This window comes from Furipterus horrens, unplaced genomic scaffold (assembly GCF_987537825.1).
Source record: "Furipterus horrens unplaced genomic scaffold, mFurHor1.1.pri manual_scaffold_3, whole genome shotgun sequence".
NCBI lineage: Eukaryota > Metazoa > Chordata > Mammalia > Chiroptera > Furipteridae > Furipterus > Furipterus horrens.
The window spans coordinates 138229559-138253846 of record NW_028327173.1 but is presented as its reverse complement, the minus strand read 5'-3'; the positions used below and the strand labels follow the sequence as shown (position 1 = coordinate 138253846).

The window sequence follows — 24288 nt, the reverse complement described above, 5'->3', positions numbered from 1 at the left end:
TTCATGTTCTTGATACATTTGAAGATTACAGGCCAGCTGTTTTGTAAGTTGTACCCAAGTTGGGGTTTGTCTGATGCTTCCCCATGATCACCTCCGTGTCATGCGCCTTTGGCAGGAAGAGCATGGAAGGGGAGCTAGCCTTTTCTCATGGCGTCCCACCTGGTGGTGTGTGATTTTGGCTTGTTCCGTTACTGATGATGCTCACTTCGGTCACATGAGTGAGATGGTTGCTGCCAAGTTCACCACTGTGAAGTCACTATTTACCCCTTCGTAATAAATATTGTGTGAGGAGGTTATCTGAAACTATGTAAATACCCCATTCCTCATCAAACTTTCTACTTATTCATTTACTTGTTTATATTAGTATGGAGTTGTGGCTTCCTAGTTTATTTAATGGACTGTATCATGTGTTGCTGCCATTATTTATTGTGATACCGAAACTTTCCCCAGTTTGACCAGTGGACTCCTCTTCAAGCAAGCTTTTGTGCCCTTTGACATAGCCTCATTGTTGCTTGAGTTCTCTTGTTCTCCGTTTCAAGATGTCTCTTCCTTGTCTTCTAGCTAATCTTCTATTTTTTGCCCAAGTCCTAGAATCAGCCCAAGGAGCCTTGTTCCTTTTAGTGGAGAATGGTACTTAGAAGCCAAGGTCTTGGTGCTGGCTGTATTTACTACTATTGGGATGTCTCTGCTTCTTTCTCTTGGCTTAATGCTCCAGCAGCCTCTGGTGGCCAAGAGGGCCCTGAAGTTCTAGGCTCTCATAGGTCCTCAGAAGGAGAAGACACACTTTCTTAAATAAAGAGCTCTATTGCCCTGCTCACCCAAGAGCCCATCCCTGGACCAGTCACTGTGGCGGTGGGCACAGGGCTCTTTTTATTGGCCAAGCTTGGGTTGCAGACCCGCGCCTATTTGAAGAGGGGGATAGGTGGGGCTTCAAGGGTTCAGCTTCATCTAACTATATGGAATGGGTAACCCACAGGGAAGGCAGGAATTCTTTTACCAAAGGAAAGATGAGCAAACCTGGGGCTGACAAAATAGCAACTATCTACTACTATAACAAATGAGAGTTTAATTATAAATTGTGATAATGGTTGAAAAAAGAGAGTAAGCTGATGCACAAGAGGATCACAGTGGGACCCCCATTAACCCAAAGGTCAGGGGAGGCCTCTTTGAGGAGAGGCAGGCAAGCTTAGACCTGAAGGACAGGTGTGGGACCTGGGCAAGGGGACGTGGCAGTGAATTGGTCCAGGTAGAGGAAACTGCCTTGTGCAAAGGCCCTGAGCATGGAAGCTTGTCTGGCCAGTGTGGCCAGAGCATGGTGAGTGAGGGAGAGCAGCGACAGTAAGGCTGGGGGTGGGGTCAGGGAGGCTGACCTGGCAGGGCCTTGAAGGCGCTGACAAGGATGCTGACTTTATGCTCAGTGAACTGGGGTGCCATTGAAGGGTCAGGGTAGGGGGAGCCTAGTCTGGCTGCCGAGAGAGTAAGGATTAGAGAAGCCCAGTTGGGGAGGAGAGAAGGGACTGTGGGTCCCTAGGTATATTATATCTTTCTACTCCTTTCTTCCCTCATCGAAACAACGACATGCAGAAGCCTTTGATGACGTGGCCTCATGCCTGGTGAACGTGCCAGGGAAGAAAGAGGATGGCAACAAAATGACTCTGGTATGCATCCTGCCCAACAAACAGCTGACTTCCTGGGATGCCCCCCAGCCCCCACTCCCCAGCCCCAGCCATCCCTGTTTCTCTGCCCAGCTCCTCTTTTCTCCATGGTGTTCATCACCATCCGATGCACAAGATGCTTTCCATCTTTAATCGGTCTCTCTCGCTATATGTATCTCCTATGCACTGGGCATTTTGATCTGTCTTATTCACAGCTGTATTCCCAGCATCTACTGTGGTGCCTGGCATATCAGAGGTGCTCAGTAAGTTTTCTAAACAACTAAATGAATTGTGAGAGGGTCTGTACTGGAGACAGAAAGGCTGGAAATGGCTTGTTTCAGGACATAGGCCTGACGCAGGTCTTGGCCACGCACCAGGCCTCGGGAGGCCAGAGAAAGCCAGTGTCTGCAGGACTTGTTGAGGGCCAGTTGGGGCAGACGGGACAGGCTGGTGGACACGAATATGACACACAGAATGTGGGCAAGGCTGGCTGATGGACAGAGTCTGGAGGTAGGGGATCCACCCAGGTCAGGACTTACAGGGGGGAGGCCCTGCCCTGCCCTCAGGCTGATTCAGAGGCCAGCTCAATGCAGCATGTGGGTGGGGGTGGGGAGAAGCTGACAGAACTATGAAGAGGTGTTGCATTTGGGAAGCATCTGTCTTTACCCCACGGCATTGTTCCAGTTGTCCACCTTGCTCTTGCCACACTAGCCTTCTTCTGTTCCATACCAAACTCATTCTTACCTCAGGGCCTTTGCACTTGTTATTCTGTCAGGAAGGTTCTTCCTATAAGATAGGCCTAATAAAGCTGAGGTGAGGTCTGTGTTACATAATGTATGCACAGCACTGAGCACGGTCCCTGCACAGAAAGAGTTCGTTACTGCAATCACTCGGCAAATTTAGGTGAGCCCTTGCTATGTGCCAGGCACTGTTTCAGGCACTAGAGATACACTAGTGAAATGACATTCTACTTTGGAGAGACAGACAGACCCTCCTTCTTGTTTTTCACATGGCTACCTCTTTCTTGTCATTCAGGACTCAGTCTAAATATTATCTCCCCTGAGAGGCCTTCCTGGACAGTGTTCTAAGTGAGCCATCCCTCTCCCATCACTTTAGTAGCCAAAGTCATTAATCGCTGTTTAACAAACTGCCTCAACACTTAGTGGTTTAAAAGTTCACTCTGACAGCCAGGGAAGTAAGGATGGAAAGGGCCCAATTTCTCATGATTCTAGTGTGACTGGGCTCAGCGGGTGGTTCTTCTGCTCTGTGTGGTGTAGACAGAGATCACTGGGGGAGGGGGCCTGGAACATCCAAGATGACCCCATCTTCCCAAGTCTCTGTGTACCTGACGTTGCCATTCCATGGCAGCTGGGTTCCAGAGGGGAAGGGCTGCCAGTTTCTTTAAGGGTTAGGCCAGAAACTGCACAGCAGCACTTGCATGGCCTTCTGTTGGTCCAAACGCGTGGTGGGATGAGCCCAGAGCCGTCTTGATAGGCAGAGTAAGAAAGAACTTGTGGGATCTTGAACCCACCACACTGTTCATCTGATTACCTTGTTTTGCTTTCTTTACTATATGAAGTCATTTTATTCATTATTTTATTTATTTCATGTTTTTTTCTCCTTCTTCTGCCCTAAGATAAGGAGAATGAATAGATTAATTGGACATTAGTAAATGTGTTGCCTCTCTCAGGTAGCAGAGTGCCTTAATCTGATTAGGACGTGTCCTCAAGAAGGGTAGATAGCAGAAGGCCCATAGGAGGTATTACATATGGTGAGATTTCAGCTTGAGGTGTGGGGGACCCTTTCTGTCCCTGCAGCCGCTGCTTCTCCCTTAGTTAACTGGCAAAGGGGGAGAATTCTGCAGCCCCTGATATCTGTCCTCTTCCAAACGCTGGACTTCAAGGATTATCCACACACCCCTGCTGTCACCTTCTCAAGGCTCACCCACTCCCCAGCTGTTCCCTTTGTGGGTTCTCATTTCTCTTGAGCAACACTGGGGCTGGCAGCTGGGGAGGAGCAAGCTGACATGCCTGCAGGCGGCGGGTGGCTGATGCAGGGGTAGGGACAGCCCCTGAAAGCTGGGTTCAGTGCGGCTCTCACCCTGTGGCTTTGCCCTCTGCTGCCCCCGAGGCTGAGAATGTCATCACCCTCCAGAAGAGCCAGGATGTGCTGGAAGGTGAAGGAGAGAAGAAGACTATGGTGAAGAAGATGATGGTGCGATAGCCACGTCTGGTCTGTGGCATTGGGGTGGGAGGAGCGGAAGTCCTGAGTCTACCCACTGATGAGACAGGGGGCTAGGCAGGGAGAGGAAGGACGAGGAGGCAGGGCACTTGGCCTTGAGTCTCAGCTCCACCTCTAGCTGCTCTCTGCCTGTCTAGAGGGAGCCCAGGCAAGTCATGTCCCTTCTCTGAGCCTCACTCTGCTCATCCGTGACAATGCCTGTGTCACTGCTTGGTGGGGGAGAACACAATCCAATGGTTTACTGTAGAGCATTGTGTACCTGGGAGCAGTTTTATTACTTAATACCAAAAGTTAGTTCTGGTGGGGAATTTTCTTATCATTTTGCTAAATACAGTCATTTCTCAGTTATCCACCAGCATGTGCTGGGTGGGGATAAGCAGAGAAGTTTCCAAAATCATACTTAGCTTTGAGTCCCTTAGAGAGGGAAAATATCCTTGCCCTTGATACCTTCATTTAACTAATATTAATTGAGTACCTATTGTCTGTAGGTAGTAAATCAAAAGTGAGAAGTAATTAGAAGAACATTTTAAAAGGAATTCAACTGGATTTCTCTCGAGGGTCCTTTGTGGTGTTTTTGCTTTGGGCTAGTAAGCTCGTAGAGCAGTTTTTACTGAAGTTCTCCATGATTCAACTGCATTTTCTGCTTCATATGGTCTTGGGTCAGTTGCTTCCTTTCTTAAGTGATCAAATTTGAAACAGATTCTATTTTTTGGATCCAAAAACTTTCCATTTCCCACATCACCATGTTCTGTTATCAATACCTGATCTTCAGAACCTTCAATTTTTACTGGAGTAAACTGGTCCAAGTTATATTGTGCAAATGCATGGGTTGCTCCTTCTCTGAGATTATCATTATTAAGCAGTAACTGAACATCGTTAAACACCTCATTAAATTCTCCAGGAGGGGCATGAATGATGAATTTTGCTGCGATACGTACCTTCTCCTCATCAGACAACTGCTCCTCCAGGTCCGCCATTTCCCTTCGGCGACAAACCGCGGTGGCAACGGCGGCCCTGCGCGCGGCTCACCCCCTCTTGAGGGTTTCAAAGGCTGGGAGATTTGGGGGAGGTCTAGGGGAGATCTCAATAGCATGTTCATTAGCTTTCTGCTGAGGAGCCAAAATGAGATTTATTTCCCTGACTTCATCTGTCCTTGGGTGTGGTTGGCACTAATTGGATTTCTGTTATCTATGTCAGTGAGTAGGGTGATTTAAGTTATTTATCCTCTGGTTAGGGAACAAAGGATTTCACGATTTACCAGATGGTTGTAAACTGCTTGGTCATTTAACTATCTCAGTTTGCCTGTTCCACTTGTCCTGGTCTACAAGCCTGTGTCAGAAGAACACTTAACTGCTTTTCACTGGTGCGTTGGCATGAGCAAGGGCCCCATTGGCTGGGAACTCTTCTGTGTCATCATGTCGACCTCACAAAGACTGTAGCACTGGCCTGGGCTTGGGGGAGCCTAGGTAACCTGAGAGGTGGCTCTGGAAACATTCCAGGAGTGGGGGCAGCCTTCACAGCCTTCACAAGGCAGTTACGGTCTTGACCCCACCCACCCTTCCTGGGTAAAAGTCTCTCTCCTAGGGTTTTAATTCCACAGTTGGAACTTCATACCTTTGTCTTAAAGCTGAATTTTCTGTTACCACATGGATACTCCAGAAGGAGGTAAGGCATTGAACTTTACACCAGCAACTTCAAGCTCACGGAGAAAATTTTGTGAGTGTGGTGGGTGGGAGTTGGGGGCAGGTGAGGGGGAAGAGAGTGAGAAGAAGACTCAAGGAGGCAGTCCCATAGGTTGGGGGACAGAGAAGGCAGACAACCCGGAAGCAAGACTTGGTCTTTTTCTCAAGTCCCCCTGCCCCCACTGTACCCTTACCCAGGGGGAGGAAGAGATGATGAGGATGAATATTTATTGAGGGCCTACTGGGGGCCAGGCCCTGTGATCATCACTCTCTGCATTATTCACTTTGTTCCCTACAGTAATCTTGTGGATTGCATATTAAGATTGATGCTCATTGTGGTAATGTTACAGAACCCCTGGGCTGCTCCAGTTGAAAACAAACCCACGGGCTCTTTAGTTAGGGGCCCGATTGCCCGCCGCCAAAATTATAACTCTCAATACCAGAGTTTGGTGAAAAGAAAACGAATTGTTTATTTAACAGTTATATAGATTTAGTTATTTGCGGATTTCCGTTGTTAAGTCTTATGCTCTTTAAAACACCCACAAACACATATCCTTGCCTCCCCCCCTTCCAAACCAGGCTAGTTTTAGGGAAGTCAGAGAAACCGTTTCCCTACTTTCCCAACACAGTTCAGCTTTACCAGCAGCTGCCAATCATTCAATCTGATTGGGGAGGTCCTTTCTGTGCTGTGGTGCCCTCCAGCTCTCAATGCAGAACCACCTGGATTCTCAGCCTCCTTGCAAACTGCCTTCTTTCTGCAAACCGGGTGGATCTTCTCTCCTTCTCAAAACTGCATGGCGAGAGCCTCTTAAAGCAGCCTGGAGACCCCTTCTCCAAGCCACATGGAGAAGGCCCCTTCACCAAGCCACGTGGAGGGAGCACACGAGAGAGCGAGAGAGCGAGCGCGAGAGTGTCTCAGAGTGAGAGCACGAGCAAGAGCCAGAGAGAGTCTGAGAGAGTCCGAGCGCCAGAGCCAGAGCGAGAGTCTGAGCTTGAGAGCCAGAGCCCGAACGAGAGCTTGAGAGACAGTCCCAGAGAGTCCGAGCTAAAATGTCTGCAGCTGCTTATATATCCCTGACTGCGTCATCTGACGCAGTGGGCGTTGCAAACAGTTCTGACCATTCACAGAACCTTACATAGGCTCTGTGTGCTTTTCATACCGTCCCCTGGTTCAAGACTCCTCCCATCTGCCTGAGGCTTTGGATGCATTAAAGCCATTTGCATAAGAAAGACAGTAGCCACCAGCCTCAGGCATGTGGAAGCATTTGAAAAGCTGCTTACTTCTCCCCATCCCCCAGCAGCAAACTCTGGGGATTTTTGGACTCCCCTGTTTCTGTAACAGTTTCCCCCCTTTCAGACTAAGACCCTTTATAATCTTATAAAGGACAATGGGCGAAGGTCTCATGCTCCTCTAACTGCTTCCTGCTGAACGTGGTCGTCGTCCTACCTACCCTTGGGTCTAGAAAATCCCTAATAAGAATGGGGATGTAGGGGAGGGTGCCCTTCCCACATGGGGAAGAATCTTGCAGAGTCCAGGTCAGTTGGCTATTCCTGCGTAGCAGCATGCTTGGTTTCCAAGGGCTGGTACTGCTGGACAAGCTGGCATTCTTGTCATATTCTGAGGGCAACAGATTAGGCAACAGGGTTAAAAAAAACACAATTCAACCTACAACCACTATATACAAAAGGCAGGAGTTAATTTTTCAATGCCCCACGTTAGGAAAAGAAATGGCTTCTTTGGAGGAAGGTGTGCAGGGCATGTCACACCTGTCCAAAGCCCTTTTGCCCACCATACTTAGCTTGGGTTGAGGGGTATAAATTTTGGATTTCCCCCCTCTCAGACCTCTGGGCCCTTTCTGTCCAAGCCATTAGGACAGAAAAGAAACCAGTTTTAAAGTGAAGCCTGCAGACCACCCCATACTTCACCAACTCAGCCACTTAGTTCAGCCAAACTGTTGAGTCTCAGGAGGTGGCAATGCAGATGGGCTTCTTAAGTGAGGCCTATATGTACAGATAATCACTCAGGTAGAGATCATAGGCTTATGCCCTATGAAAACAGAAAGAACATGCATGTTAAATCACACAACACAATTGACAAACCAGTCTCTTAATCTGAGAGACTGTCTTATTGGGAAGACATCCAGTTGCAAGGCATTTGACATTCTTCTTGCCTGTAAATAAAGCATCCTTTATAATGTCACAGACTTGGTTTAACTTTCAAATGGAAAACAAACTTTATAGACAGTTAGCTGCACTGAGCATTGCAATTTTCCTTAAGTCATGATTTTTCTCCTTAAGATCACCCTCCTTGCCAGTAAAGGGACTGCATTAAGTCCAGTTTTTAATTTAGCCTGTTCATTTGCATAAACACAACAAGAGCAGTGATTGATCACATATGATCTTTAAGTCTACTATGCTGGAACTTCCGCAAGGAACCTTCATGTTGACTTTTGTCTGCCCATCAGGGCACAGAAGCTGAGCCACATACCTGCCATTCAGCCTTGCCTGCAAACACCTGCTTTCCCAAGTTCTTTGGGTTTTCCATTGTGCCTTAAGGTTCTTTCCATCCATCCTTCAGGAAAGCAACCTTCGTTCCTTCCCTGGAAAGACTGCCATGAACCGCACAACCAACCAAGGTGTCAGGCCTTTTTCCTTCTGGGCTTTCCTTAGCTTCAAAAGTCAAGTCCAGTTCCTCAGGGCTTTCTGGTAACAACCAGAGCCTAAGCATGCCTCCTTCAGGCATGTCACTCCAGTCAAAAGTCTTGGTTAATAATACCTTTATTAACAACTGGTCTTTTTAGTTTTATGCAAAGAAACCTAATGTCATTTCTTACTCCTTTAAATTGCCAAATTCTGGAGGGATCAGGTAAGGAGAAAAATACACAGTGTGAAGGAAAGTCCTTGTCCTTCTAATATTCCCAAAATTGCATTTCCATGCCTTATACTTTCTTTTGTTCACTTTCCTACATGTGAAGTTTTTTTAACTTTCTCTGGGAAACCTCAATTTTCCTTTCAGATTATATGGCCAGTACCAATACAGAGAATTCCAGACCCTTCCTAGGCCTCAGAGAATTCTAGACCTTACATAGGTCTCCAATGGCTAATGCCAAACCAATACAGGGAATTCCAAACGACCTTTCATAGGTCCCAAGGCTAAATGCCAACACAGGGAATTCCAAATGACCTTTCATAGGTCCCAAGGCTAAATGCCAACACAGGGAATTCCAAATGACCTTTCATAGGTCCCCAATGGCTACATGCCAATACAGAGGTACAGTAACCATACAATTAGACCACAAGTAGTTGAGGTTTCCCTTTTCCCAGGTTTAAAAACTTTCACAACCTTTCTATATGTTTACCCATTCAGATTTAACCATAACCCATTTCCAATTCTTTTCCACACTGTAAAGGACTCTACCCAAACTCAGTATTTGGCAGCTAAAATTCCCTAGATTTGCAAGCACATGCCTAAAGCAAAAGAAACACTTTTAATCTGTGTTTCAGTTCACTGTCCTTTTTTTCGAAAGAGTAATTTCAAATCTTCTTCCGGAGTGCAGGTCCAACTTTCCCTTTTGGTGTCAGTCACAGCAGCAGGGTCTGTGTCCTCCTCAGGCGGTGCTCGTTTTACCCGTGTGTGGTGTATCCAGGGCTTGATTCCTACCAGCTTCAGCGAAGAATGTGTTGTTAGCATAACATCATAGGGACCAGTCCATTGTTCAGCCAGCTGCTGTTCGGGACTTTGCGTCTTCCAGGTCTTCAGTAAGACTCTGTCCCCAGGTCCGAATGGGTGCAAGGGTTTTCATTTCTACTTCCCTTCTTATGATTTGGACACTCATTTTTCCAGTGGCCCTTCTTTCTGCAATAGGCACACTGGTCCTTGCCCAATAGCTCTTTCCTCCTCTCTTTAGGGTCCTGTCTCTTCCTTTGGCCTCTCCAGCCTGTTTTAAAGAACATCAAGTCCTGTCTTCTCTTTTCTACTCCCCTTGCATGGTAAACTTTAAATGCGATGTCCACTAACTGAGAGCGGCTCATTCCTAATACTCCGTCTATACGCTGGAGTTTCCGTCTAATATCTGGGGCACTCTGCCCAATAAATGTCATGTTCACCATTCTTAAGTTCTCTTGTGCTTGTGGATCAACATCAGTGTACTTTCTATAGGCTTGATAGATCCTCTCTAAGAACTCAGAAGGATCCTCATCTGGTTTTTGCTGAATAGTCTGTACCATATTCAGGCTTTTTGGCTTGGGTACCCCTTTTCTAAGTCCTTCCAATATACACTTCCTGTAGTGTTTCAAAGGAACTAGGCCTCCACCATTTGGGTCCCAGTTAGGCTCTGTCCAAGGAATTGCCACAGTTGGGTCGGGGGTCCCATGGGGATCCTCTCCATGGAGACGCTGAGCCTCTTCATTAGCCTTACTTGTAACCAGTCGCTTCTCATCCCCAGTTAGCAGAATATTTAGGAGAGCCTGTACATCTGCCCAGTTCGGGTTATGAGTGGCAAAAATGGAGGCAACAAGCTCTGTCATTTTCTGAGGATCTTCCCTATATGAGGGGTTAGAATTTTTCCAATTTAGCAAATCTGAAGTGGAAAACGGAGTATGGGCCCAATAGTAGCCAGAGGGCTGGCCTTGCTGATTTATTCCACCTATTGGGTACTGCCGTAGAGGGAATTGGCTTGCTCCGAATTGGGAGGCCTCCTGACTATACTGAGTTCCTTGGTGGGTTCTGGCGGGGGAGACCCTCTCCTCCTCCTGTAAGGGTGGAGTCATTGACTTTGCAGTCACTTCAGAGGCTGGCTCCAAAAACGGTGGCGCGAGAGAAGTCCCTTGAGTTTGCAAAAGGGCGGGCACCGTGGAAGCCACTTCCATCTCTGGAGGTGGTATGGTGGAAGCAGCCTCCACCTGCAGAGGGCGCTGTGCCGTCGCCACTGGCGTTGCAGGAGCTGCGGCTGCCTGCAGAGGGCGCTGCGCCACAGGAACCGCCACCTCAGAAGCCTGGGCCTCCTGCAGAGGAGGTGGAGCCACTGCTGCGGAAGCTATGGCCTCCTGAACCGCCCCCACCTGTGCCTGGCTTGGTACCAAATTAGGGCCTTTGTCTCCCGGATTTAGAGAATTAAAGAGGGCTACTTCCTCATTCTCCCTTTCTTCCGGCGTTTGACTCTCAGGAAAAGGATTTGAGATCTCCTTTTTCCTCTGCACCATTATTCGGGCCTCCATTTCTGCTAAGGTCTTATTATGCAACTCTACAAATGCATTTAGATAATAAACATCTTCCCAATTTCCCGATTGCAGACAGTACCCCTTTAATTGATTAATCACATGGTAATTCAGAGAACCATTCACAGGCCACATTTTCTTACCACCCAGAACATACTCAGGCCAAACAGTGTTACAATAATAAATTAATATTTTTCTAGTCATAGGATAACAACAGTATTTATCCCAATTTTCCAAAATTCTTCCCAGCGGGCTGCCATCAGGGACTTGCCCAGAACTGCTTTCATTAACCCAGACATATATGCTAATGGCTATAACCAAAACAATCCCAAGGACTAGAAAACATATATACCACTCCGGCATCCATAATTCTATTACTTCCAGGAATTCTCCTAACCGGACAAACAAATCTAGTATCCACGATGCCATTATTTCAGAAATGAGTTTTAGCAAACAATCTTACTTCTCTAATCTCTTCCCAGTTCTGTTTTCTTTTCACCACACAGGCGTACTTAGGCGGTCGGCGCCCTCAGAAGGTGTCTCCCAAGGGGGTTGACCTGCCACGGGCAATTATTAATGTCCCACCTGGGGTGCCAAATTGTTACAGAACCCCTGGGCTGCTCCAGTTGAAAACAAACCCACGGGCTCTTTAGTTAGGGGCCCGATTGCCCGCCGCCAAAATTATAACTCTCAATACCAGAGTTTGGTGAAAAGAAAACGAATTGTTTATTTAACAGTTATATAGATTTAGTTACTTGCGGATTTCCGTTGTTAAGTCTTATGCTCTTTAAAACACCCACAAACACATATCCTTGCCTCCCCCCCTTCCAAACCAGGCTAGTTTTAGGGAAGTCAGAGAAACCGTTTCCCTACTTTCCCAACACAGTTCAGCTTTACCAGCAGCTGCCAATCATTCAATCTGATTGGGGAGGTCCTTTCTGTGCTGTGGTGCCCTCCAGCTCTCAATGCAGAACCACCTGGATTCTCAGCCTCCTTGCAAACTGCCTTCTTTCTGCAAACCGGGTGGATCTTCTCTCCTTCTCAAAACTGCATGGCGAGAGCCTCTTAAAGCAGCCTGGAGACCCCTTCTCCAAGCCACATGGAGAAGGCCCCTTCACCAAGCCACGTGGAGGGAGCACACGAGAGAGCGAGAGAGCGAGCGCGAGAGTGTCTCAGAGTGAGAGCACGAGCAAGAGCCAGAGAGAGTCTGAGAGAGTCCGAGCGCCAGAGCCAGAGCGAGAGTCTGAGCTTGAGAGCCAGAGCCCGAACGAGAGCTTGAGAGACAGTCCCAGAGAGTCCGAGCTAAAATGTCTGCAGCTGCTTATATATCCCTGACTGCGTCATCTGACGCAGTGGGCGTTGCAAACAGTTCTGACCATTCACAGAACCTTACGTAGGCTCTGTGTGCTTTTCATACCGTCCCCTGGTTCAAGACTCCTCCCATCTGCCTGAGGCTTTGGATGCATTAAAGCCATTTGCATAAGAAAGACAGTAGCCACCAGCCTCAGGCATGTGGAAGCATTTGAAAAGCTGCTTACTTCTCCCCATCCCCCAGCAGCAAACTCTGGGGATTTTTGGACTCCCCTGTTTCTGTAACAGTAAGGCTACGTGCCCAGGCTAACACAGCTGGTGGGAGACAGGGCAGGTTTTGAATTCAGGTCTATCTAATTCCAAAGCCTGGGGTTTGTGTATTATAAGCATTGGGAGACTTTTGTTGCTTTCATTGATCTCTTCCTTTTAGGATAGAGGCCTAATAGTGGCAGAGGGTTTAGAGAATGAGAACTGGGAAGACGTAGATTCACTCAGTGATTCATGCTTGGAGAATCTCTGAAATATTGTAGGGAAACCTGAGTGTAGAGGACCTGGGCTTGAATCCTGCCTCTGCCACTTGCTGGGGACTTTGCAAAAATCACTTTATATCTGTGAACAGTCTGAATTAATATGCCAGTAAATAAGGTTAATGACACTTACGTTGAAGAGTTGTCATTCATTCATTCATTCAATTTTTTATTTTATGAATATTTTCTGAACTTCCCCTGCGTGCTAGGCACTATGTCATGTGCTGGGAAAACAAGGGTAACTAGACAGCTAGACACTCACTAAGCTCATTTTCTAGATGGAGACGTATATGTACAAGTAAATAAACAGAGCAATTCTCTGATAAAAGAGTTGCTCATGTGAGGAAGGTTCCTCACCCACATTTGAGGGTCTCAGGAAGACTCCTTGAAGAAAGAGATTCTTAAGCTGGCATCTAATACGTGACTATATGTTAGCCAGGGGAGGTGATGGAAGTTTAGTTGGGTAGCCTTGGGTAAGTTTATAGGAAGAAAGAAGAGTATTTGCAAAGTCCCCAAGTCAAAAGGTTGGTCAATGCACTTGAGGCACTGGGAGAAATTGTGAATGGCTTGAGCACGGGATGCAACTTAATTGAGAGTGACTCAAGGATTGCACCAGGGAAGGGGATGGATGTCGCTGAAGAGATGGAGGGGTGAGGCATGTGGGCAGAGCTTACTGGTAAAGGAAATACACATATCAGACAGCAGATCAGGGTGTCCATCCACCAGCTATGTGATCATCACTTTGGGGAGAGGAGGTAGGGAAGAGCTTGCCAAAAAGGCTGATTCCTGGGCCCCTTCAGAGCTACAAAGTAGAGTTTCTGAGAGCAAGGTCCAGCAATCTGTCTTTTAAAAAAATATATAAACTATACCCCGACCCCAGAGTCTGAAAGCCTATGAGAAGTCACAGAGGAGGTCCGAGAGGGAAATGGTGTAGTTGGATTTACAAGCATTTTTCCTTTATTTGAGAATATCAATATTTCCACTTAATTCCTGAAAGAGTCTTGACAGAAAATCTGTAGTTGGCGGTTCTTTTCTTTCAGCAGCTGAAAAATGTATAGCACTTCTCTTTGGCCTCGTGGTTTCACATAAGAAATCCACTGCCATTCAAAGGGATGTTCTCTTAGAGGTAATGTTCTCTGGCTTCTCTGAAGATTTTTTTTATTTCTCTTCTTTTTCTTTTAGTTTTCAGAAGTTTAATCATGATGTTTTGAAATGGATTTCTTTGGGTTTATCCCATTTTGGATTTTCTCAGCTTCCTGAATCTGTATGTTTATATCTTTCACTAAATTTGGTTTATTTTCAGCTACTATTTCTTAGAAATTTTTTTTTCAGCATTCTTTCTCTTCTCCATCTGGAATTCTCATGATAAAAATGATTATATATATATATAATTTCCTCCTACATATCTCTGAGTCTGTATTTTTTTCAGCCTGTTTTCTCTTTGTCAGTGAAATTAAGTAAATTTATTGATCTGTTCATCAAGTTCATTGATTTATTGTCTGTCATCTCTACTCTGCTATTGAGCTCATCTAGTGAGTTAAAAATTCTTTTTTAGTTATTGTGCCTTTACAATAACTTCTACTTTAATTCCAGTTATTGTATTTTTAATAACTTTATGTATTGATTGAGATTTTGTATTTTTATATGTTTTAATAATGCTCAGAAATTCTGTACTTCTGATTCATCTCAGTGTTGGCGTTAGTTGATTATCTTTTCTTAAGATAAGATTTTCCTATTTTTTGGTATGATGAGTGATTTTTGATTGTATCTTTGGTGCTCTGGACATCAAAAGTCTCTTGACCCTACTTTAATCTTCTGTTTCAGCAGGGAGTCAACCTTGGTCTGCTTTGTTCCTCTGGCACTGCTGGGGCTGCCTGTAGGGGCAGACGGTGCTTCCCTGGGACATATGTTGTCCTTGGAGATCCAGGAACTGTGGGACCTGGCAAGTTCTCTGCCACTGGGTAGAGGGCCCAGAGATGCAGGGCTCTGCTAACACTGACACTGAAGTTGGATTGGTCTGTCACGGCCTAGATGTAGATGAAGAGTAGGGATTTGGGCACCTCACTGGGACTTCCCCTCTATTGGACTTCTCCTTTCCTGATCTTTTGGTCAGAAAGCAAGCTTTTCTTCTCCTTTTTCTCTCTCTGTGCGCATGTGTGTGTGCGTTTGTAAGCATTCTTGGCAGAACTGTGTTGCAGGCCTCTCTGGTGCTCAGTCGGGGTTTTATGGGAGATAAAAAGAAAACCTGGGAGCACTCACTCTCATGTCATCCCTTAAGTCCTGAGGTTTCTAGCTAGTTCACTGACTTGTCTGTTGAGCTTTTTTCAGGGTATTTAGTTGTATTTAGGAGGCAGGAGTAGGGAAAAGTGGGTCTATCCCCTGTTGTCTGTTACAAGCATTTAAAAATTGTGATACAATACACTTAGCATAAAATGTATTGTTAGTAACATTTAGTACCTTCACAATGTTGGGTAACACCACTACCTAGTTCCAGGATATTTTTTGTCAGTCCAAAAGGAAACTGTGTACCCATTAAGCATCACTTCCCAGTCCCTCCTTTCTCTGCCCTGGCAACTTTTTTGTCTGCTTTAATGTGCTTTCAGCATCTCTAGATTTGATTATTCTAGTTATTTTATATAAATGGAAGCATCCAATATGTGACCTTTTGTGTCTGGCTTCTTTCACTTAGCACACTTTCAAAGTTTATGTTTAGCATGTATTTAATTCTTTTGTATGGCTGAATAAAATTCCGTTGTGTGGATATACCATTTTTGTTTATCCATTCACCAGCTGACAAACATTAGGGGTATCTCTACCTTTGGCTGTTGTTAATAGTGCTGCTATGAACATGTGTGTACAAGTTTTTGTTGGAACACCAATTTTCAATTCTTTTGAGTATATACATAAGAGTAGAATTGCTGGATTGTATGATAATTCTATGCTTAACTTCTTGAAGAATTACCCAGTTGGTTTTTACAGAGGTTACATGATTTTACATTCCCACAAGCAGTGGGATTCCAACTTCCCACATCCAATTTGAGGGCTCCAATTACTATACATCCTTGCCAACACTTGTAATTTTCCATTAAAAAATTATAACCATCCTAATGGTGTGAAGTAGTATCTCTTTTTGGTTTTGATTTGCATTTCCTTAATGACTAATGATGTTGAGCATCTTTTCATGTGCTTGTTGGTTATTTATATATATATATATATATATATACACACATTTATATACATATAAAATATTTTAAAAATATTTTATATATATGGTCTGTCCAGAAGATATCCAGCCATGTAATATGAAAAGTAGAGACATTTATTGAAGAAGCTACAGGTTACAAGAGACATTGTACATAGGACAATGATGCCCCAGTTCCCTTCAAAGTAGGCACCTTGGGACCTCACACAGTTCTCCCAATCACCATCAGCTGCCCTGTGGTATTTTCCTGAAACTCATTGGTTTTAGTTTTGGGGAAAGCCAGAAGTACCAAACCTGGGCTGTAGGGGGGCCGAGTCACCTGGGTGATTTGATGTTTCACCAAGAACTCTGCACAAGATGTGATGAATGAGCAAGCACATCGTCCTCATGAAGCTGCAATCACCTGTTGCTCATAGCCGCAGCCTTCTGAGTCATGCGAACAGTTTCTTCGGAGGCGTGTTCAAGCTGAATGCAGAACCGATGCAGATTCATGCTCTAGTCGCTCAGTCACTTTGGATGTGACAGCCACGCAGCACACATGCTCACTCAGCGGTGGCTACCACCTTCACTGACTAGTGCAGTGCAGTCATCATCATTTACACATGTGTATTCCTGTCCACTCGCCTTGGCTACCAGCTTACATTGATGTTGCACAAACCTTTCTTGTTCTTTAACCATGGCTGGACTTTTTCCAGACGGACTATTTTTCAAGTGTATGTGTATGTGTGTGCGTGTGTGTATATATATACCCCCCCACACACACACTTCCTTTGGAGAAGTGTCCTGTTTAAGTCATTCGCTGATATAAAAATTGGGTTGTTTGTCTTTTTGTTGTTAAGTTGTTAGAGTTTTTTAATTTTTAGTTTTCTCTCTATATTTTTATTTATTGAATTTATTGGGGTGACATTGGTCAATAAAATCATATAGGTTTCAGGTGTATAATTCTATATGCATCAGCTGTATATTGTATTGTGTATTCACCACGCCAAGTGGTGAGTTCTTTATATATTCTGGATTCTAAACTCTTGTGAGATATATGATTTACAAATATTTTCTCTATTCTATAGATATTTCTCTTCTTAAAAGTATTTTTCTTTTTAAAAAGATTTTATTTATTTATTTTGAGAGAGAGAGAAAGGGATGGAGAAAGAGAGGGAGAGAAACATCAGTGTGTGGTTGCCTCTTGTGCACCCCAAACTGGGACCTGGCCCACAACCCAGGCATTTGCCCTGATGGGGAACCGAACTGGTGACCTTTTGGTTTTCAGGCCAGTTGAGAGTGTCTTTTGATGCGCAAGTTTTTGATATTAATGATGTCCAATCTATTTTTCCTTCTGTTGCCTGTGCTTTGGGTATCATATCTAAGGAACTATTACCAAATCCAAAGTCATGTGATTTACTCCCATGTTTCCTCCTGAGAGTTTTATAATTTTAGTTCTTACACTTAGGTCTTTAGTTTATTTGGAGTTAATTTCTGTATGCAGTGTGAGGTAAGGGGTCAAATCTCATTCTTTTTGATGTCAATATCCATTTGTCTCATCACCATTTGTTGAGGAGACTATTCTTTCCCCATTGACTGGAGTCAGCATTCTTATAAAAAATCAATTGACTATAAATGTGTGGATTTATTTCTAGGCTCTCAGTTTTATTCCACTTGTCTATATGTCTACCCTTAGACCAGTGCCACACTGTTAAATGTAATTTTTAATTTAAATTTTATTTTGTGTTGGTTTCAGGTATGCAGTTTATGGATTGGACAACCATATACTTTTCATAGTGTTCCCCTCCGTATTTCCAGGGTCCCACTGACACCATACAGAGTTATTGCAATATCATTGACTGTATTCCTTATGCTATACTTTACTTCCTATGACTATTTTGTAACTACCAATTTGTGTTGAATGCAATTTTAAGAAGATTTTGTGGCTCAGTTTGGAAAATGGTTTATTGGGTGCAGTCCTTAGATTCAGGGACCATTGTCAAGAGGGCAATTCTAAAACTGAGCCCCAAGGCAAGAGAGTTTCATTAGGGTCTGGGAGTGGTGATGGAGATGTGGCATGATATTTAGGAGCTTTTTTTGGAGCCAGAATGAGCAGAACTTGGCTAAAATGTGATGCAGCAAGTGAGGAAGAATTGTCAAGGATGATACTGTTTCTGGCTTGGATAGTGGAACCAGTTCCTTATAATGGAAGAAAATAGGAGGGTCCCGTTTGGGGAAAGGATAGCAAGTTGTGGTTTGGGTTTCCTAGGTCTGAAATGTCCTAATGCCAGATGTATGTGTGCACTGGCACATGTGCATGTGCACACACACTCACATGAGTGCCTTACACATTCCAGGCCCCTTCATCTGATAAACGTGTTCTCAGTGAGGAACTGGAAGATCCACTGATTTCATTTTCCTGAAAGCACCAGCAGGGGGCTGGAAGGGTTCACTGAGGTGGAGAAGACATGACGGGAATCAGTCCATGATTTTCTCAGTCTTGGATAAGACTAGCTGTTCCATGGCCATCCTCTGCCCTCCCCATTTGGGGCCCTGGGGCCCTGGGGCTTCAGGGCAAAGGCCAAAATATAGCATGTGCCTGTCAAGACAGTAGTGAGTTCCTTTAGTTCCTCTGGGTCCCACCCAAACCCCTCAAGAACCATCACTTCCCAAAGCACAATGACCCTTTAGCAGAGGGTGATGTGGGCTGCGTCAGTCATTGTAGTCAGCTCTGAAGTGTGACTTTTCTGTTGCAGAATAAAGGAGAATCAAAGGAACAGGAGAAAGTTGGGGGAGATCTGCTTTTTTCTCATGAAAGAGGGAGGGTCAGTCAGGGCTGGGACCTGCGGCTTTCTGCCCGTGACTGTGCCTCTGCTGTGTCAGAAGGGCGTAGATTACTCTCTTGGATAGCCCAGACCAGTTAGGCTTTCCAAAATCTTATGCACTGCTTCAGAGGCTTGACCTGATTCATATTTTTTTCCAGGTTGAAAATGCCTCTCTTTGATAACTATGGCATGTGTATGCATGCATGTGTGTGTGTGCCCTTGTGTGCGCAGGTGGAAGGGGTGATGAAGGGAAGATCCAGGGTTTTCTGGAGCCTGAAGCTTTTCATAGTTTTGAGGCTCCTCTTTAAGGAAAAGGAGACAAATTTGTGGATGCAACATTAAGTATAGTTCCTTTGTAAAGGGACTTATCAAGCAAGGAGCCCTGGAATTTTCGATTTCATTAGCTTCAGGGTAAAATTGCTTCTGGTGCCAATGGTGAGTGAACATTTCCTACTTCTGAGGCAGGACGTGAAGCTGCTTGCTTGGAATGAAAGCAGCTCCCACTGTGCTCTGCCTTACTTTTCCCAATGCACAATGGGCCTTATTCCCCTCTGCCCACAGTGCCTGGCAGAGAGAAATAGAGCAAATGGCAATGATTTATAGAAAGCAGTAGGAGGGCTATTTGTGTGCAACAACCCTGGGTAGCAGGCTTTGTCTTCCGTATTAGCAATGAGGAGGATGAGGGTCAGAGGGGGAAAGTCTCTTACCCAAATTCACTAACACTAGTGAGAGGATGAGCTGGGACTTGAACCTGGGATAACGTGACTCCAAATCTACGGCCTTTCCAAAGCCAAGCTGTAAAGATGCACAGCAAAGTTTGTGGAGTAAGTGATTTAGTAAATAAGTGCATGAGCGAATAGTAAATGAGTAAGTGATGAAATCAGCTAGTGAAAGAATGGGTGAGGAAATGGAGACGAGATAAAAAGATGAAACAACAAGCTTACTTATGGAACATTTGACTTGTGCCAGGTGCTGTGCTAGAGTCTCGTGGATCTTATTGTCTAGTGGAGAAACCAGATATTATGTGCCAAGAAAAGGGAAGTGGACCAGATGCCTTGGGAACTTACAAGTGGACCTCGCTTATGTGGGGGACCTGAAGGCTTTTAATATTTGAGCTGAAATCTGAAGTGGTGGAGCTGTAGGTGTTAGGCAGGGCAGAAGGCTGGAGAAAGGGGTGCCCAAATGTGGAAGGCCCAGATCTAACCTAGGAGACTGGCTCTTTGAAAAAGCTCAAAGGAACTGAGGAATGGTGGAATGGAGTTGGGAAGGGAGTATGGAGGGTCAAGAAGGGTGAAAAGAGAGTTGGGGCCACACACAGAATGGTGCTTTGGGTGTTGCTAAGGGTTGAGAATGTTGTCCTGAAGACAATGGGAAGTTATGGAGGGTAGGCAGACAGTTGGCATAAAGAGATGGTCTTGGCTGCCCTGAAGGTCAGTGGAGTGGGTGACCTTCCTCTATTTGAGCTCCACTTCCTTAAGTGTATAATGCAGCAATAATATCTCACTTTGGGACTCTGTATGTGTACACCTGACTTGTAGACTTTGCTCAGTAAGTATTGAAAAAGCCACTCTTCACCTGACTTATCTCCTCCTGTGTCTCCTCCCAGGGACCCATTCCCGACTAAGAGCACCACGCATGCAGGCGAGCTGTGGTCTAGGTGTTGGGCAGGATAGTGAGGGGGCGGGGATTAGGGAGGTCAGCCAGCAGTCAGATTGCTGGGTTGAGGCGGGCTGTGTTTTTAATGATTGCCCCAGCTTGTCCTCTACGTAGCCAGCCCCACCCAGAATAGGCAAACCGTTAGGGACGGTGGGCAGCTCTGCTAAGTCTGCTTTGGGAGTCTAGGCCACAGTCCTAGCAAGTTACGGGTTGGTTGGAAGTGGAGTGACTCACAAGGAAGCTCCTCCTTCCCTTTTTCTACTTAATGTGGGAGAGGTTCCTCATTTATGGACTTCCTACCATGCACTTGGCACAGTGCTAGGTGTTGTGGATGCCCCAAGGACTAAGATATGCAGCTCTTGCCAGGGTGGAGCTCTGCCCAGCAGGGGCTGGCCTACTAATGGAGTCATTGGAATAAAGGGTGATGAATATTTTGTTGTGTAGGGTGGGGCTGGAAAAGTGGGCTGGGCGTGGTCATGGAGGTCCCTGTAAGTCACACAGGGCCTCATTTGAAAGATAGTGGGGATCCATGGAGAAATTTTAACAAGTGAGGCATTGCCTTTTCTCTCAGGAACACTGCAGAGAGTGTAACGGTCAGCTATTTGAGAGAAAGGGGCAGTGGCATTGAGGAACGTCTAGACCAGACATGGCTCTGAGTCCAAGGGCCAGTGTGGCCCTCGATGAAGAACCAAAGATGACACCGAGTCTCAACTCCACCGGGGCCCTAGGTTTAGGCTCTGGCACCATCTCTGGACCAAACCCAGATACAGACCTTGTTCCTATCTTGAATCCACCCGGGAATCCTGGCTTGGCTCTTCTTCCAGACCTTAATCTAATTCCGAGTCCTGTCTCTGAGCCAGCCCCTGGCCTGGTGTCTGATAACAGCCCCAGGCCTGTTGACAGTGAGGCCATGGCTCCAGCCTCCCTCCAGATCACCACTTCCCACTCTGGTGAAGCTCTGGGCCTGGATAGGAATCACATCTCAAGGCCCAGCTCACAGGGGCCCCCGTGTTCAGCCTCAAACCTTGTTCTGAGCCCTGGCTCTACTGAGGCCCAGTGTCTGAGCTGGAACAACTCCTCGGGGCTGAATTCTGAGGAGGCCTTCAACTGCCACTCAAGCACAATTTTTGATTTGGGTCAGAGTAACTCCAATCTTCCCAGGCCTGAATCAGATCCACTTATAAGGTCCTATTCAAGAGAAGCCCTAGCTCTGGGCTCATGTATCTCCAGGCCAAGCTCAAAAGGCCGCCTTACTCAAGCCTCAAACTGTTCTCTGGATACCAGCTCCAATGACCTGCTCAGTGTGGGCTCAAGAGCTACCTCCAAGCTGGACCTGAATGTGGCTCCAGGTTCCTGTGGGACCCCAATCCCAAACACCAACGAGACCATCACTTTGGTTTCACATAACACCTCAGGGTCTGTTTTGAAAGGAGCCTTTGGTACAGCCTGGAACGCGAGTTCCAAGGGAACCATCAATGTGGCTTCAAATAGCAATGTGAAGTCTGATTTGAACATGACCGTCACTCAGGCCTCATGCTTGGCCCTGAGTCCTGGCTCCAATGATGATATTAGCCTGCACTCCAGCACCTATGGACCCAATTCCGCCTTTTCTCCACCCTCATACATGACCTTGATACTAGGCTCCAAGGAGACTCTGAGTCTGGGCTCCAGCGAGACTCTGAATCTGGGCTCCAGCCTCATCTTCAGGGACATGTCCACCCTGACACTGAGCAGCCAGCACGATTATTCTGAGGACAACACCATCCACACTGTGCCCCTGGAGGGAGATCAGCAGAGCTTGAGCAAGATGGCCGGTGCCGAGGTGGAGGACAACACCATCCACACTGTGCCCCTGGAGGAAGATCAGCAGAGCTTGAGCAAGATGGCCGGTGCTGAGGTGGGCCAGTTCCCACTGTTGTTCCCCACCCACAACACCACAGACAAGGACACCAGAGCCTTCCAAAGTGTCCCTGAACGTGAGTGTGGCAGGGGTGACAGCCCTAGAGAGGGCACTGTCCTAGAAGAAACTTGTATTTAGACTTGTGGGGCAGGGAGGGGAGAGGAGAGGGGAAGAAAGGGAACATCAATCAGTGGATAACATGCAATATATTAATTATGCACAAGAGATTCAGTGCTCAGCCTCTGCTTGTTGAGGGATTTGGGACAAGCTATTTAATCTCTCTGAACTTCAGTCTCCTTAACTCTAACATCATTCATATGATAATACCTTTATTATGTCCAGATTACAAGTCAACTAACTATACCTTCCTTTCAAAATGTATGCCTCTTTCTTTTTTGATAAATTTCAGACCTGGCTTTCCAGATCAATGGAGGAGGCAGGCTCTAGGCTCAGCTCACCTCTATTATAGAGCGTTTGAGGTTCCCCACCTGAGCAAGGCCTTGGGGTCCTATCTGGAACCTTCACTCACTTCTGATATACAGGTGTTTTGGAAATGAATCTCCTGTTTTTGATGTTGTAAGGATCTCTCAATTATTTAGATCTCCAAATATTTATGTTTTGTTTGTGGACCAATACTATATTGCAATTAAAAAGTTACCATGGCTTTGCAAATATATATTCATATCTGGTAGGGTAAGAATCTCTTTAAAATGTCTCAAAATTATTCTGAGGATAACAGCAACCAAACCATGCTCTGATGTCTATTAGAAAGCCCTCATTCTTCCATATACATTTTATTTTACTTTTTAAAAGATTTTATTTATTTATTTTTAGAGAGAAAGGAAGGGAGGGAGAAAGAGAGGGAGAGAAACATCAATGTGTGGTTACCTCTCTCATGCCCCCAAACGGGAACCTGGTGTGCAACCCAGGCATGTACTCTGACTGGAATCAAACTGGCGACCTTTTGGTTTGCAGGCCGATGCTCTATCCACTGAGTCACACCGGGAAGGGTCCATATATATTTTAGAATATGTTTGTCTAGGTCTTCAGAAAAATCTTGCTGGCATTTGTATTGGAATGCTATTAATTTATCCATCTATTGAAGTTTTCCTTTATATAGGATATAGCTTTTACTAGAACTGAAAAATTCTCCCTCAAGATCTATTGTATTTTTCGATAGGTTAATTCCTATGTACTTTATAGTTTTTATTGCTTGCATGAATCATATCTTATTTTTTAATACAATTCCTCTTTTGTACTGATGATGCTTGATGGTATAGAGAAATTTTGTTTCTTTATGTTGAACTTTTTAAAATACAACTTTATTGAGTTATAATTTAGATATCATAAAATTTCCCCACTTTAAGTGTATAATTTAATGGTACTAAAATACACACAGAATTGTGCAACTATCACCACAATCAACTGTAGAACATTTTCATCAACACCCCCCACCCCCCAAGAAACCCCCAAACCTCTTAGATATCATCCCAAACCCACTGTCCCCCAGTTCTAGGCAACCACTAATCTACTCTCTGTATAAATTTACCTGTTTTGGACTTTTCATATAAATATGTGGTCCTTTGTGATCAAAACACAGTAACCCCACTTAATTCCTTCCCCCTAATTTATATGCTGTCCTGGTAATGCATATTCATTATTTTCTTAATCCTATAACATCATTATTATTTTATGTAGTTAATGTTCTTATAGTTACCCAAATATTAATCTTTCTTTTATTTCATTGCTTATTGCATCTCAGACCTTCCATCTGACATTGATTTCCTATGGCTTGAAGAGCATACTTTAGAATTTCCTTTAGTGAATTCTGCTGATGGTAAACTTTTATCATTTTTTGTCTGAAAAAGATTGCCTCTAGTTCTCTTTCATTCCTTTAAAACATGTTAAAACAATGAAAACTTGAAGAAGAATTGAAAGCACAGTATAAAATTTTTTGTCTGTGAATAATTTGATTAAATGGCCAAGTGATGTCCCACATCCCTGAATTTTGTTTTTTATTTCTTACAAAAAAGAACAAAGGTTAACCATCAAAATCATGAAATCAATGTTAATACACTGTTACCATCTAATTC

At 45.0% G+C, this 24288-nt stretch overlaps 1 pseudogene; it reads left to right on the top strand.

The window, feature by feature from the left end:
• Window positions 1-20941: 20941 nt before the first annotated feature.
• The window catches only part of LOC150016103 (maestro heat-like repeat-containing protein family member 7), a 39742-nt pseudogene continuing 36395 nt past the window's right edge, over window positions 20942-24288 (top strand).